Raw genomic sequence first — 17,026 nt, 5'->3', positions numbered from 1 at the left:
TCGACTTGCTTCTCAGGTGGCACACCGGGTAACTCCTCTGGGAACACATCAGCGAACTCCCTGAAAACCGGAACATCAGCAACTGACACCTGATCCCCAATTTGCGTGTCCACCGCATAAGCCAAATAACCTGCACACCCGTGCTGAATATACTGTCGAGCCCTGGCTACCGAACAAAACCCTGAACCCAACCTGGTTCCCTCTCCATAAATAACCAGTTCTACACCACTTGGGGTTCGAACTAGCACATGCTGACCCTCGCAGTCAATCATGGCACTGAAACGGCTCAACCAATCCATAACCACAATAATGCAAACATCCCCCATGGGAATCGGAATCAAGTCGATTGGAAAGGATACCCCGAAGATCTCCATAATGCAACCCTGATAAACAGAAGAAGCAGAAACCCCGTGTTCGTTAGCGATAGAAACTCGCAACGGACACTCCAACTCCCCTATGGGCAAAGCAAACTCCCTGCTGAAAGACCGAGAAACAAAGGACCAACTCACACCCGAGTCAAACAACACTAAATCAGGCAAGGAGTTCACTAGAAATGTACCTACCAAAGGTACATACAAATGAGCATAAAACAAACATAATCAATAAGATAAGGGAAAGAAACATACCAGGCATGACATCTGGTGATATCCTGGCCTCCTTAGCAGTGAGCTGGAAAGCGCGACCTCGAGCTCTCGGGCACTCCGCCCAACCCTGACCCCCGTTAGTGATCCTCAAAGTAGTTGGCGCGGGGGCCTGTGCCGGCTTAGCGGTGATCAACGGACAGTTGACCTTCACATGGCCAACCTGATCACAATGATAGCAAATCCTCATACTCTTAACCGGGGCTGACTGGCGGCAGTCCCTCGCATAATTCCCCTCCTTGCTACATTTGTGGCACACACTACCAAATCGACATGCTCCAACATGAACCTTTCCGCACTTCCCACAAGTGCGGCCTCGCTGACCTCCAGACCTAGAATCAGTGGCCTTGAACCGCTTCGGCACCGGCTGCGACTGAGTCGGTTCCTGCCTCTGCTCTCTCAACTGAAGCTCTATCTCAAGCTCACGTTGCCTGGCGGACTCCTGCAACTCTAGCAAAGTATCACACCGCTGAGTAGAAACAAACTGCCTGATGTCTGTCTTGAGCATCGTCAGATAACGGGTCATCTGAGCCTGCTCTGAATCAAACTCAGGGCAAAACATAGCCCCCTCAGTAAACATCTGGGTGATCTCTGTCATTGACTCTGATCCCTACCTCAAGTCTAAAAACTCCTGAGCCAACCTCTCTGGCTCGACCCGAAGAACGTAGCGAGTACGAAAAATATCCATGAACTGATCCCAAGATATCGCAGCCCTCTGCTCAGCAGAATACGATCCTGTAACAAGTCTCCACCAATCCTTCGCTTGGGACCTTAGAAGGTTCAGAGCACAGCTGAACTTCTGGTCATCAGGGCATGAACAAGTGAAGAAATATCCCTCCACATCAGATAGCCACCTCATGGCTATGATCGGGTCCTGGACTCCATCGAAAGTTAGGGGATTCGTATTATCGAAGTCCTGAAACTAAAAGATCCGCCCTGTCCCAACACCTGCAGCCGCCACAGCTGTGGAGGCCGCAACAGTAGCCGTCTCAACAATGGCTGCATAGCGATCATCAAAGAACTCCATCATCGCGATCTTGATAGACCCAAACATCTCCAGAATCTGGCCCCGGACAATAGCAACCATCTCCTCGCGAATGATCTCCCTGATGTGGTCCTCTGACAATACCGGCTCACCCTATCTGCCGGCTCCTGATCCCGATCCGTATCCGATCTCAACTCGCCTCATAGTCACCATACTGAAAATACACCAGGAAGATATCAGATAATCCACATGTCATAACGGGGAACCAACTCCCACGAAGCCCTAGGGGCTGTGACTTCCTTGCTACGCGTACAGGTCCTGTGCTTTCAATAGTACGAGGCCATACTACCTTCCAGACCTACCCGTATTTGTCTCAAGGATCATCACAGCGCCCTAACAATACTCATATGCATAGACGAACACTCAATCCTCACTCCCTAGAGGAAAGGCTAAACATCTCACAACTGGCCGACTGACCCCACACGACTCGCCCATGAAACTTCCACCAACCCTGCAGCACTCGTGTACGTTAGCCATACATAACGCTGGACCCTATAGACATTCGAATACTTGATCCTACCCTAAGCCCTTCATCAAACAAGAACAAGAAATAAGGTCAAAGCATACATTCTCAGGCTATAATATTTTATTTATATATAACCATGATGCATACACTAAGCAACTACAGTAATGATGTCAATTCCATAAAAGAAAGGTCCTAGGTTATCAGGCATCATATAATCTGGCAATTCTATCATGCAAAGGGAAATATGACCAAGAGTGGTTCGAATATATATATATATATATATATATATATATATATATATATATATATATATATATAAAGAATTTCCTTTTTTATACTTCGTACTATTAGATAGTGTCCATAAACCTCATAATAGGTCCCCACAGATTCATAGTGAATTTCGATGGGAACTTCTCTTGCAGTAATAACGCATTGATCTAGTGATCTAGTCGCCACCGCAGCCACAAGGGACTACCTATATTGATTCGTTTTTTGCCGATACGCTCCAATTGCATCATAGGTCACTAGCATGTTGTTCTAACATAACACAATATCAAATAATAGTATGGTATTTTTGGGTCTACTTACTGGCTCCGACTGATCGTACACATCGCATCCTCCTTGAGTATTTTGAAAATCATTTTTGAAAATCTTTTCCTTAGTTTGAGACTGGATTCACACGAGTATCCCTCCAATCACTCAAACCAAGGCTCTGATACCAACTTGTAACATTCGAAAAATTCTTTAAAATTTTAAACTTTTTAAATAACCACAAAACCATCATTTATTACAATTTTTTCAAAATAAGTTTCACATCAGAGTTTTCCCAGAAATCATAACACAAAACATGAGGAGGTGCACGATCAAGCCTTCGCCTTCTCGCGGTCATCTGAGGTACCTGAAACATAATAAAAAACTGTAAGCCCAAAGCGTAGTTAGTCTTCCCCAAAATACGACCACAATACATAATCACAACTATCACACAACAACACGCATACAGAACCCTCAACATGTCTTGACCGCCACACCGGGCCTTCAGCATGACTGGACCATTCTCCAGGCCTTCGGCTTGACTTGTCCGCCTCGTATGCCTTCAGTCTATCCGGGCCGCCCTGGGTCTGTTGGCTTTCATCATAAAGAAGGACCGCTTCAACCCAACCACACACATGTCGACATATACATAACTCATAAACACATAATCAATCAACAGACAAACACAGATCGTACAGATCAATAAGCATATCATCATCCTATCTACCAGAATTCAGATCTAACAGATCACTACAACACTCAATCATACGATAACCAGGATAACAAACCAAGGGTCGTGCACGATTTAAACAAATAAAAATATAAATAAAACTGCTCTATTGCACTAACAGGTAGTACAGGTAAGCAAGGTCGGATCCTCAGGGACACGTCCTAAAGTTTACACCTCTTTGCGTAAGGCGTGAACTAATTCTTGATGAATGCAATAAACATAAAGGGGGGGGGGGAGGGTTATTTCTGAAAATTGGACTAATAAAAATCGAAAATGTCAAAAGAATAACTAAATTTAAAGTGATGAAAATTCAAATAAGAGAAAGCAATTCCAGTTTCGCGGTGACTCCCCTGATCATATAATTAACCTTCAACACAATGTTTGACTGTGCACTTGTTCAAACTGGTACTGAAGTTCATTAACAAGCTCTAATGACCTCTATTACAAAAATTATTTAATCAAAATAAGTTCTTTGAACTAAACCTAACTTTTTACCCAATTAACCAAACAAGCTCTTGATTAACAAAGAAAAGTTGCATTAAACACAATGTAATTTCCCAGTAAAGTTCAATACCCCTCATAAGCTCGGAGACGTTAAAACTTGTTTGATCATTTCATATTAGAGTTAACCCTAAACGCAAAATTAATCTAATATATGTCACTTTTTACTAATTAGTCTAGACAATTACGGATCTAAATAATTAGATGACTAGAATGATTCACAAACAATTTAAGTGACCAACATAAATTAAAATCAAAATCGAAAATTTAATTAAACACATAATTGATCAAACTAAATAGTAATCACAGTCAAACATAGTGCCTAATGATTAATCATACGAAAAGGTTATGTCTTGCGAAACTGAAATCTGAGTTTTTAGCCTGACATGGCTAAAAACGGATTACAAACAGTAGAAAATAGAGTCTAAACGATAAATCTTACTAAACAATGTAAAGAAATTGAATCGCCTCCTTTAGGTCTACGTTCTTCACTTGAAACCCTCTGAAAATCGCCTTAGAATTGCCAGGAATCGCCAATTAGGGTTACTGGATGAGCATGGGGCTCTATTTATACGTCTGGCGGTAAAAACGCCATGTCTGCGATCGCATAGAGCTATACCTGCGATCACATGTATCACCCAAAACGTACCACGGGCATTTTAAATGAAGTACATTACCATTTCGAAGCATTTTGGCCAACCTGCGACCGCAAAGGCACAACCTGCGATCGCATGTATCTCTTTTTCTAAGTCTAATGAATTTTTGGCACAAAAAAACAACGAAGCGAGGCTGCGACCCAACCTGCGATCGCAAAGGCATACCTGCGATCGCAGGTTTTCATTTTTCGGCTCATTTGATCATCGTTCTTCCTTCCAAGCAGTTCTTGATCATTTCTCGGCATCCTTCCTCGTTCTAGACTCCAATTAAGCTCCAAAGCATCCACTAACGCATCCCGAATTCGCGCAATCATCCATGTGCTCCATGTACCCTGAAAAGTCATAACAAAAGTGAGTAGTACGGGCATTCTACAAAATAATCACGAAATACGAAATATATTAGAATAATCGGGAGTTAGTTAGCATTTTATGACAAAATACCAAGGAAATTGTGCTAAAAGATGCATATAAAATGCATCTAACAAACCTCCCCAAGCTTAGACCTTACTTGTTCTCGAGTAAGGAAAGGATAAACGTGGTAATCGGAATAGAGGGCAAGGTTAGTAAAGGAATAAACTAGACACACTAACAAACAAAGGAAAAACCTAACTACAAGAACGACAGAAAATAAACAGAACAAGAAATAAAATATGCATGCCAAAAATAAAGAAAATGAATAATGAACGAAAATAACATGAAAAAGAGAGACGAACAAATAAAATTAAACATGCTTCTCTTTTCTTTTATATTTTTTATTATACGATCAGACTTTACATCGAAAATGGGCTCCAATCACTAACACCAAAGCAACCATCCTGCTACCTTTCATGTATCATAGACTCCCAAAGTGAGGAAGACCACAAAACGGTGTAACCCAATAATCCAACTCTAGTTTTATTTAAACTTTATACCTTAATTAGCTTTATAAGCTAAAATAATACAGTCCGGATCTCATGTCCTTAAGACTAGATGGTCAAGAATCAGAATCGAGGCATCCTTAAGAACTCGCATGACCAAATCAGCTTTCGCCGAAGCAGCAAGGGCCAACCCCCGTAGGAGCCCGAGCTCTATGCTTTCACTTTTTCGAGAGCCACAAGTATCATATCACACAGTTCTTTATTCGCCAGATGTAACTTTAAAATGGCTTCTAACTTGATTGAACTTTGATTTGTACTTCGTTTTGAGCTTGAATTCTTCAATCTCTCCTTTTTTTTTCCTTTTTTTTTGGAATTTCTTGAAATTTCATCACTTGAGCACTTGAAATTCATTGATTTGGGCACTGGATATAACGTTGTATCTTTTCTTCTTTCTTGACTGTGTGGGTCTGAAACTTAAGCTCTTTGTTACCACAGGGGTAACACATGTCAACAAATAGGGCCATGTTATGTGGGTTCAGAGTTGCCGATAAAGATTCTTTTTAAACATTCAGAAGCAAATCATCCTAAAGCTGTTATTACCACCCACAAAACGTTTCAGTACGCCATTTTTTTATTATCAAAGGTTGGGGTCTCGAATCACAGTGTCTTGGGTCCCCTAGTTATGACAGCTGATTCTACACTTCCAATAACAATCAGGTCGCTTCGGATTTTTTCATTTTTAATTCTCAATATCCCACTTCATGGAGCTATCGTATGTAAAGAATATCATCATCTTTTTTTTTTTTTGAAATCATGCAAATGCGAAATGAAGCAAAAAGATTTTTTTTAGAAAAAACTAGGAATAAAATAAAATAAAAATTAAGGACATAAATGAAAAAAAAAATTGGATTTTTTTAAAACATTTTTTAATTTTTTTTATGAAAAATGACATATAAAAACTTTTTACAAAAGGATATCCCCTCCCCAAGCTTAAAATTAAGCATTGTCCTCAATGCTTAGGGAGGAGTGGTAGACGTTTACTCTGGCGAGGATGGAAAGCTATGGAAGAACTCGTCGCGGAAATCGGTAAAGTCATCGCGATAACCTAAGACCTCGTCACGATACCTGGAAATCTAAGTGCTATAAAGCTGGTAATCGAGGCGGAGACCAGTCATAGTCTGCTGAAGAGAAGCAATATCATGACGGAGGTCAAGGAGTTGGGGTCAGGGTGAGATGGTTGGGTGGGGGATGATCCTGAAAGTCAGTCTGCATGGGATCAGGCTGGCTATAGGAGATCGGTGTGGCATTCTTGTAATCTGGATGCATAGTGGACAAAGATGGTCGATCTGAATGCGGACGCGGGGCCTGCTGTGACCTACGTGGGCGAAGAGGTGGTGGTAGGTTTGACGGAAGAAACCACACAGTCTCGCTAATGGGGTCAGCGAGGGCGATGTCATCAGGACCAGTGACCTTGAAATAAGTGGATCGGCCCTGCATCCAAACATACCCACCCGGGGCGGAACGTAACATGTGCATTGCCCGAAGGTTCTACAGGGTCAAACGGAAGGATTCACCCGTAAAGAAGTTGTACTCCAGGGGAGACTGCTCAACGAGGGTGCGAGCAATGACGATGATCAGACCACCACAACGAATGGCACCGCCGGTGTGCAGGTTTAAAACTCTGTGGAATCTTTTGATGATTAAATCACCAAAATGAGGGCGGTACGATCCGGTGACCATGTGTCGAACCCCCAAACCAGAACGGCGGAAACGTTCGGGGGCGGAGGACTTAAGGTAAGTATCACAACACATGTAACATAGTAATCAAAGTACAAACAACCATTGCATTAATAAGTATAAGTTTTACATAAGTGTTTAAACATTACATATTCAAATACTAAAGTAGGTACAGCAGAAGACAAGAGTCGCGATACGGTACTAGGTAGTCTTCTCAAAAGCTTCGGGAGTGTACCTGTCTACTGGATTCCTGAGAATACAAGTTATTTGGAAAGAGTAGATCAGCATTTAAGCTGGTGAGTTCATAAGTATTTTAGTTCTATTAAGTATACCTTAAGTTCTATGAATAAGTTCACTGGTTTCTCCAGGAAATCCTATATCTCCTAAGGTGATTAACTGATAACCTCAATAGTTTCCCTCTGTAATTACTTAGTTTATACTGAATATACATAACATAATATTGAATTGACAGTTAAATGGGTGTATCTGCCCTAAGCCCACAACCAAACAAGGAACAGGAAGTAAGGCGGAAGTCACACATTTCACTGTCAATCGGATATTACTTATGTACAACTCTGATGTAATAACTAAGGAATTATAGAATTAACCACTAAAGGTCTTTTATGTTATACTAGTTTACAAAGATTGAATGACTAAGTTTCATTTGATAAGTGGTTTAATCCCATAAACCGTTTCATTTTGTAAAAGTAGTTTAATCCCATAAACCGTTTCATTTGTAAAAGTGTTCTTAGTTATATCTGTTCTATAGTAAAAACCTTAGTATTAATCCTGGAGAGTATTGTATTATCCATAATACTGCCTTGTGATTTTAAATGTTCAAAACCAGAAGTACAATACATGGTTTCATGATACGTAGCTTTTACTGTAAGTAAAAACTACTGAAGGTATATCTGGTCGGTATGTAATTAACTTTTCTTACTGTTATAAGAGAAGTATATTACTTTGTAATTCACTCGTTGTTTTATCCATGTGAGTCCTATTAACCATACTAATATGACGGAAATGCCTGCAGCGACGTTCTTCAGGCGTCGGAACTGGAATGATATTTGACACCCTAGGCCTGCCGGCCAAACTGTAGCGAACAGTAAAGGTGCGGGATTGTCAGTCCCATATAGATCTATACACAAATTCACGCTCTCCCTACAAGAGATTCTGGCTAATAGTTCAGGACTTAAAAGGTCGTACTTAGATAAGCACACCGTGAAGGGTCTCACAAATTTATTGTTTCAACGAAATTTCCGATGTATTATTATTATTACCCGATGAATGCTAACTCTGGTACTTTGAATCGTACCCTTGGTTAATGCAAACCCGGTAAGATGTATTATTACCTCGAGTTTGCTAACCCGGCAGAATGTATTATTACCTCGTGTTTGCTAACTCTGGTACTCTGTATAGTACCATTGCTAATGCAAACCCGGCAGGGTGTATTATTACCTCGTGTTTGCTAACTCGGGCATTCTATATAGTACCTTTGCTAATGCAAACCCGACATTACCACGTGTTTGCTAACCCTGGTACTCTGTATCGTACCTTTGTTAATGCAAACTAGGTATGATGTATCTTTACTTCTTTAATATGTTGTTCGTATATTAAAGGTATTATACATATCTTGGTATAGTTGAATGAATTTTGGTAATTTCCTTGGAAAGTATACAGTTGTAAATCATACTTGTATCTTTAGTTTTAAATGATAAATTATACCTATTATAATTTATATGTTCTATCTGATTAGCATGGTTTCTCATGGATGAACACCTTTGCTCAGCGTGATACAAAGGTGATGATACCAAAAGGAGTAACCTTTTGTACTCATATATGTATAATATATATATAATTAAGAAGGAAACGACCTTCGGATAAATAATACAACCCTAATTCCACATCCAAACAAGGAAAAGGATATAAGGTAATTCATTAGTCCTAAGCCCTTCAAATCTTATTTATATATTTATACATATATAAACATGATTTTGGCATTTATACTTTGAAATAGCTTATAAAACATTTTTCAAAGATTTTAACGGAGTTTTTACATGACTTTAAAGATTTAACATGGCTTCACGTTATTTTGGAAGTATTTGGTAATTCTTAAAAGCATACGGAAACATTTTGTGTGATTATTATCACATACAGTTATTAACACAATTTAATATTGTGTTAAACATGTATTCTCCCCCTAAAAAGCATTTAAAAACCATTGAACAGGTAAATTATAGGGGTATGAACTCACTTTGATAAGCGGTGATTCGGGCAGCGTTTCGTTTCCCGTAAAGAGTTTATTTAACGAGAAACCGGCTCAAACCGGGCAGAGTTTCGACAGGAGAGAGGTTACTTCTAGGGAATCTCGGTGCTTCGAGGCTTGCTTAGGGTTCGAGACTTGATACCGGGGCTTTAGGAGTTGTATATGAGTTTGTGGAAGTGGAAAATGTGAAAGAGAATGAAAATTGGGGTGAAAAGTGTAAAAAAAATCCGGAACCCTCGCATGCTTTATATAGTCCAAAGGTTCGGACCCGAGCCTATGCGAGGCTGCCACGCATCGGACATATGGCGAAGGGAGGGGGCTTCTTCAGACCGGAGGCTCGCTGCTGGCTGGCTCGGATTGGACCGGACTTCGGTCCAATAGAAGGAGGACACGTGCGAAGGAGGGTGTCCGAGGGGTGTCGCCGGGGCATCTCATGCGAAGCTGTTCGCTTCTTAGTGGACCTCGGCTGCGGTCCAATCAGGAGGTGCCACGCATGGCTTCGGTCCACTCAGCAGCTGCCACGTGCGAGGTGACGTGTCACATGTGAAATTGCCCGGTTTTTCTTATTTTTCTTTATTTTTGTGCCAAAACTTGCGAAAATCATAACATTCGCATACGAGCTCTGTTTTTGGCGTTCTTTATATGCACGCGTAGGTAAAATCATACTCTACGACTTTCGTTTAGACTTCGTCGGCTAATTTTGAATTTATTTTTAATATTATTATTTTAAACAGACCGGGACGGGAATCCGTTAAAAATTCATAACTTCATCATACGACGTCCGTTTTTGTCTGTCTTTTTACCGTTGTGCTACTTTTGACGAGACCTTCGATTCTCGTTTAAGTTGTGTCGGCTAAATATCGATCAATTTATATTTCGAATTTTTAACTGTCTACTGCTAAACCGAAACTTCGAAAAATCATAACTTCCTCATACGAAGTCGGATTTTCACGTTCTTTTTATGAACGTTTCGGTTTAACATATTCTACGAGTTTCATTTAGATTGTTAAGGCTAAAAATCCTTTTATCGAAAATTCGCTTTTTACACTGAACAGTGTTTTGCCGGTTTTACCGTGGATTTTCGATTGGTCATAACTTCTTCTTTATAACTCGGATTTCAGTGTTCTTTATGTTTTTGGAAACCTTGTTACAATCTCTACCACTTGGTTCATCCCAAATTATGATTATTGATCAATTAATTTTTGACCAAACTTTGACTGGTGTAACATTATGCCCTCGTTAGAGGGAATTTCGTCCCGAAATTAAGTTTAAAGTGAGACTCATGGACTAGGTCTAATCTTTCCTTCCCAAGTGAATCCAGGTCCCTGGTTTGTAATCCAGCGAACCTTCACTAACGGGATAAGACTTAGCGTGGTTCTTCAGATTTCCCTATCCATGGTTTTTATTGTTTCTTCTACAGAGTGTAGACTTTTATTTAACTTGATTTCATCGAGTGAAATAACAAGTGTTTTATCGGATGGACACCTCTTTAGATTTGATATGTGAAAGATGGGATGAATGTTATTAAGTTTTTGTGGTAGTTCAAGTTTAAAAGTACAAGACCTATTCTAGTAAGAATCTCAAATGGTCTTATGTACCATGAATTTTGTATTCCACGCTTTCACAAGCGCATCTTGTCCTTCCAGGGTGAGACCTTCATATGACAAGGTCATCAATCCTGGAATTCCAAGGGTTTTCTTTTATCGAAGCCGTAGCTTCTCTGGTTAACTCTGGAAGCTTTATGGCTTTTTCCCGATTCGTATTTTGTTTTTGGTAGTTTCTCGGATGAATTCCAGATCAGCGAGGGTGCTGTGTGGAAATTGGATCTCTAGCTAGTTGCGTATTACCTACTTTAGTCCAGTGCATATAGAATTTGTACTTGTGACCATAGAAGGTTTCCAATGGAGCAACTTAAATGCTAGCGTGTTAAAGGACTCGACTAATTGGTAAATGGATATCCCATTCTTGACCATAGTCGATCCCATAGAATCATGACTACTCTGGTTCCTAGAGATTTTTGGGTAACGGCCTGAACTGAGAGATGATTCTATTATCTCAGTGGAGATAACAAATATTGGCATACCGTACACTCACACGTTCTAGTTATCTTCTCTACTTGCCACATTTTCAGGTTTCAAGGCTTCCTGTTGAGCCTCCTTACTCTATGTGGAGAGATTTGAATGGGTTATCATAGTCCATGATTGGTACTATGACTTGGGTACTCCTTCCGACTTAGGGTGTTAGCTACTATATTGGCTTTGTCGAGATGATAACGAATTTCAAATTCGTAGTCATTTAGTAGCTCAACCCATCGTTGTGGTCTCATGTTGAATTATACCTGATAGAATATATGATGCAGGCTTTTGCTCCGAAGTTCATGATCAGACTCATACTTGGCTCATCCACCATAACCTCGTGTATACAAGTCGTATATAATTTAGATTTCACAAGACGTTCGGATGGGTGACTCTACCCCAGGTTCACAACCAAACAAGGAACAGGAGATAGGGCGGAAGCACACATCCTTAATCTTGTTAAGTCTAACTTATATACCACCCTCGTGTATATACTTAGCAGCGATAGATTAACTTAATGAGTTCTTAGTCTCTATTCTTGAACTTGACCTGCGGTACAATGATTTTCCTATGAGATCTATTGAGGTACTTCGGTAGTTACTGACTTCTAAGACTACTTCGGTGCTTTTCGTTTGAAGTTTCCTATCTACTGAGTAGGCTAGAATGGCGGGGTACTCTTCGCATGGGTACTTCTGAAGTTTTGAAACGAGAGACAACCTAAGGGTTTTGTGTTATGGATTGAAAGAATTTCATCTTACGGCTGATTAAGGAAAAAGTTCTCTTATACAGCATAAGAATTTTCACATGGTAAGGGCCAGGCCAAACCCTGTCGAATGAGGATGTCGGAATTTTCTCGATAAAATAGATAATAAGTCGTTCTAGGATGAATGCTTACTAGGATGATATCCTATGTACCTAAGTTCTCAGCGTTTCTAGTTTTATTATGTTATTATCGCTACGAACCCCTTTTGATTCGAAATTGGCGGGTACTACCAATACGAGGGTTCCGACAATTTGAAATTATGAACTTTCATGAAACGATCCTTACTAGGTCTCTCTATAATCGCTTGGTGTATACAAGTCATGTATAATTAAGATTGGTAAGACCTTTGACTGAGCAACCCTGCCTTAAATCCACAACCAAACAAGGAACAGGAAATGAGGCGGTATTACTCACTCTAAGTCTACAAATCTTAATTATAAATGACCCTTATGTATACACTAAGTTATCATAGCTTACCTGTTAGGGTTTTAAATTTTTATATAAGTGTTATGATTTTATTTGAACGGAAGAGTAATTATAGATAATTATCGGGGTTTGGAAGCGTACCAAAATATAGCAGGGTTCTTTGATGCTTTCCCATGTATTGGGATTAAAATCCTCCTGCTCCCTCGTCGTTCTTCTCTATTGGACAGTCCCTCTTATAATGTCATATTTCGCCATAAAGGTGACATATGGGAATGGTTCCAACATTGGCAGTTGAAGTGATGAACTCGACCGGAGTTCTACAGATGCGGGCGGTATGCCCGTTCATGTTGCATCTATTGCAATGCAGCTCTCGACAAACTCCATGATGATGGTAGTTGCACTTGCTGCAGTGTGGGATGTTTCCTAAGTACGGCTTGGTTGGTGCTAGAATAACAGGGCTGATGGGGGTATCGATTTCCCCAGTTCGTTGCCCTCTGCTACGTTCTTGAGTTGAACAACTCCCTTCCTTGTTCTCGAACTTTCGTTTAAGGATATTAGGCTTAAGGTTCGAGGTGTTCTTACAAGTAGGTGATTGTGGCTGTACTTGGCCATCACCACGATCGGGGTTACCGATAGCATTACTACTAACATTTGCATTGTTAGCATTAAGGTGTGCCATGACAGCTGCTACAGCTGCTGTGACCGCAGCTTGAAACGTAGCTGCATCTATCTGAAGGATTGGTGTTTCGCTGGTGGGTTGGTTACACTTTTTTGGAGGCATGATTCTGTTACATGATAAGAAAATGAGTTCGTGAGCGACTATCGTGTCTTTAGATGTATTCTAACCATTTGTATCTATGTATTAATCTTTCGTTTTGTTATATTGTTCTTAATGATTCGACCTGCATCCCTATGATGCAGTCCTGGTAAGGAACATAGTTAAGTTTCTAGAATGGTTAGGAACCGAGTATTATCCAAACTAAGTTACCTTTGTTTGGTGGATATCGTTTCCCAATTTTCGAAAATATTCGAAAATAATTCATAACAGTGTCTACATAAAATAGACTTATGAATTTGACAAGTAATCACTATCATATAAGATTTCGTGATCTGATTTATTGTTATTAGCCGTGACAGGAAAAGAGGATAAGCTCCAAACCTAATGTGAGTAATGAAATCACTAAATCACTAGGTTGAACCGATTTACTAGTTATTACTTAGATGAAAAGGTGCTCGAACACTTCACATGAATCATGCGTGGTTTCCCTTTGTTCTATTCTGGGTGGTAATGATTTGTTCTCTCTTGGATTCTATAGGGTGTCCTTCTCCTCTGTAGGTATATTGAATTCCCGGGCTGTCTTACTTCCGATTCTGACACTGATCCCCATCACTTTGTAATGAAGATTTTGAATCTTGGAAGTTCATGTGAATCTCTCATTGGTGTCCTTAATAAGGTAAGGGCACTAAATGATTTCTATAGTTTGTTTACTTCTCCTATGTTTCTTCTTGGGATTCTCCTAATGAAGTTCTGTTGGATCCTCCTTGACTCTTCTCTTGATTTCTGGAGTAACTATGTTTATCTAACGGGTTTATATGAGAATGGGAATGTCTAAAGAATCTATGAGAAAATTTGAATTTTTACAAAGGTGATTCTTTCTGGTCCTTCTATAATCAAATGGTGTGTACCGATTATATATAATCCAGATCAAATAGACCTTTGAATAAGTAATCCTACTCTAAAACCACATCCAAACAAGGAAAAGGAAGTAGAGTGAAAATCACATATTCTAAGTCTATAAAATCTCGGCTATATATAATCTTAATGTATCCACTTAGTAAGTATAGACCTATCAGAAAAGATCTTTTAACATTTCCCCAAAGGTATGAAACATACCTCCATGTTATTTTAGTTATGAGTTTGATTCTTGGACTTCTAGATACAAGAACTTAACAAGTTTTCAGTTTTCTTGTTATAGCATCCTAAAATACTCCCATAGTATTTTAGTCTTTGGTTCTAGAATTCTTCTGGTGCTTAGGTAAGTTTTAGACCAGTTGCAACATTACAATCACTCCCCTAAACACATGTTGGTCATATCTCGGATGAATATAGTTGATCAGGCTATATTGATCCCAGATATGATTACGTCACTGTCTAGGTTTAACTGCAATGTCCAACATCCAAATACTTTTGTTTTGTTCTTCTTGTGATACTCATTCTAGTATATATACTCTGCATGTACTTATACTTTTATAAAATATTAATATATTTTTAAAGTATAACTCTTGGTCAGAGTGTTTTTATCCCAATGGGTTTATAGTTGTATATCTTTTATGACTGATATACTGAGTTCACTATAAACACTGCTCTGATACCAATCTGTCGCACCCCCAAACCAGAACGGCAGAAACGTTCGGGGGCGGAGGACTTAAGGTAAGTATCACAACACATGTAGCATAGTAATCAAAGTACTAACAACCATTGCATTAATAAGTATAAGTTTTACATAAGTGTTTAAACATTACATATTCAAATACTAAAGTAGGTACAGCAGAAGACAAGAGTCGCGGTACGGTACTAGGTAGTCTTCTCAAAAGCTTCGGGAGTGTACCTGTCAACTGGATTCCTGAGAATACAAGGTATCTGGAAAGAGTAGATCAGCATTTAAGCTGGTGAGTTCATAAGTATTTTAGTTCTGTTAAGTATACCTTAAGTTCTTTGAATAAGTTCACTGGTTTTTCCAGGAAATCCTATATCTCCTGAGGTGATTAACTGATAACCTCAATAGTTTCCCTCTGTAATTACTTAATTTATACTGAATATACATAACATAATATTGAATTGACAGTTAAATGGGTGTATCTGCCCTAAGCCCACAACCAAACAAGGAACAGGAAGTAAGGCGGAAGTCACACATTTCACTGTCAATCGTATATTACTTATGTACAACTCTGATGTAATAACTAAGGAATTATAGAATTAACCACTAAAGGTCTTTTATGTTATACTAGTTTACAAAGATTGAATGACTAAGTTTCATTTGATAAGTGGTTTAATCCCATAAACCGTTTCATTTGTAAAAGTAGTTTAATCCCATAAACCGTTTCATTTGTAAAAGTGTTCTTAGTTATATCTGTTCTATAGTAAAAACCTTAGTATTAATCCTGGAGAGTATTGTATTATCCATAATACTGCCTTGTGGTTTTAAATGTTCAAAACCAGAAGTACAATACATGGTTTCATGATACGTAGCTTTTACTGTAAGTAAAGCTACTAAAGGTATATCTGGTCAGTATGTAATTAACTTTTCTTACTGTTATAAGAGAAGTATATTACTTTGTAATTCACTCGTTATTTTATCCATGTGAGTCCTATTAACCATACTAATATGACGGAAATGCCTGCAGCGACGTTCTTCAGGCGTCGGAACTGGAATGATATTTGACACCCTAGGCCTGCCGGCCAAACTGTAGCGAACAGTAAAGGTGCGGGATTGTCAGTCCCATATAGATCTATACACAAATTCACGCTCTCCCTACAAGAGATTCTGGCTAATAGTTCAGGACTTAAAAGGTCGTACTTAGATAAGCACACCGTGAAGGGTCTCACAAATTTATTGTTTCAACGAAATTTCCAATGTATTATTATTATTACCCGATGAATGCTAACTCTGGTACTTTGAATCGTACCCTTGGTTAATGCAAACCCAGTAAGATGTATTATTACCTCGAGTTTGCTAACTCGGATACTCTGTATAGTACCTTTGCTAATGCAAACCCGGTAGAATGTATTATTACCTCGTGTTTGCTAACTCTGGTACTCTGTATAGTACCATTGCTAATGCAAACCCGGCAGGGTGTATTATTACCTCGTGTTTGCTAACTCGGGCACTCTGTATAGTACCTTTGCTAATGCAAACCCGACATTACCACGTGTTTGCTAACCCTGGTACTCTGTATCGTACCTTTGTTAATGCAAACTAGGTATGATGTATCTTTACTTCTTTAATATGTTGTTCGTATATTAAAGGTATTATACATATCTTGGTATAGTTGAATGAATTTTGGTAATTTCCTTGGAAAGTATACAGTTGTAAATCATACTTGTATCTTTAGTTTTAAATGATAAATTATACCTATTATAATTTATATGTTCTATCTGATTAGCATGGTTTGTCATGGATGAACACCTTTACTCAGCCTGATACAAAGGTGATGATACCAAAAGGAGTAACCTTTTGTACTCATATATGTATAATATATATATATATATATATATATATATATATATATATATATAATTAAGAAGGAAACGACCTTCGGACAAATAATACA

This window comes from Lactuca virosa, chromosome 8, assembly GCF_052849685.1.
Source record: "Lactuca virosa cultivar CGN04683 chromosome 8, Lactuca_virosa_CGN04683_v6, whole genome shotgun sequence".
Classification (NCBI taxonomy): Eukaryota; Viridiplantae; Streptophyta; class Magnoliopsida; order Asterales; family Asteraceae; genus Lactuca; species Lactuca virosa.
This window is presented reverse-complemented; position numbering follows the sequence as displayed.